Source organism: Papaver somniferum, chromosome 11, assembly GCF_003573695.1.
Source record: "Papaver somniferum cultivar HN1 chromosome 11, ASM357369v1, whole genome shotgun sequence".
NCBI lineage: Eukaryota > Viridiplantae > Streptophyta > Magnoliopsida > Ranunculales > Papaveraceae > Papaver > Papaver somniferum.
In genome coordinates this window covers 104750250-104751000 of record NC_039368.1, presented here as the reverse complement: position 1 = coordinate 104751000, position 751 = coordinate 104750250, and the positions used below count along the sequence as shown (strand labels likewise).

The 751-nt window shown below is 38.5% G+C and overlaps 1 pseudogene; it reads right to left on the bottom strand.

Annotated features, from left to right (window-relative positions):
- Positions 1 to 310: 310 nt before the first annotated feature.
- Positions 311 to 410, bottom strand: LOC113325569 (annotated as a pseudogene).
- Between the last annotated feature and the right edge of the window lie 341 nt (positions 411 to 751).

The window sequence follows — 751 nt, the reverse complement described above, 5'->3', positions numbered from 1 at the left end:
ATTAAGTTAGCTGAAACGGAGGCACCCTATGAACTGAAACCTGGGACCTTACAGATGTTCCCAATATTTTTAGGGAAAGAAAATGAAAACCTTTATTACCATGTTAGAGATTTTGAGGAAATTTGTAGTACTCTAAGAATTAGAGGCTTAGATGATGATGCTTTGAAACTTAGGTTATTCCCATTTTCCCTGAAAGATAAGGCCAAGTCGTGGCTATATAGTTTGGACTCCGAGTCAATTGAGACATATGAACAACTTACATCTGCCTTTTTCAATAAGTTTTTCCCTAGGAACAAAACATCGTCTATTAGGACGCAAATATGCACATTTTCACAACAAGAGGGAGAATCTTTATATACGTATTAGGAAAGGTTCAATGATTTATTATCCCAGTGTCCTCATCATGGTTTAGAAAAGGTTAGGCTAGTTCAGATCCTTTATGAGGGTTTAGATTATTCCACAACGACCATGGTTGAGTCTCTATGCACTGGTGGATTTGAAAACCAAACTGTTGATGCGGCGATGGAATTTTTTAATGAAATCGCTGAAAAAACCCACCAATGGGAAAATAGTAGGGCACCCCAGAAAACAATTCTTTTAAGTAGAGGAAACGTTAATAGGGTAGAAGGAGGCTATGAATCAGATGCCAAAATTGCTGCTATAGCAAAAAGGTTAGAAGCTTTAGAAGTGGGCCAGACTAGTGGTAGAGCGGAGCCTTTTTGGGATGGCCAGAATATTGAAGAGAAAGCCA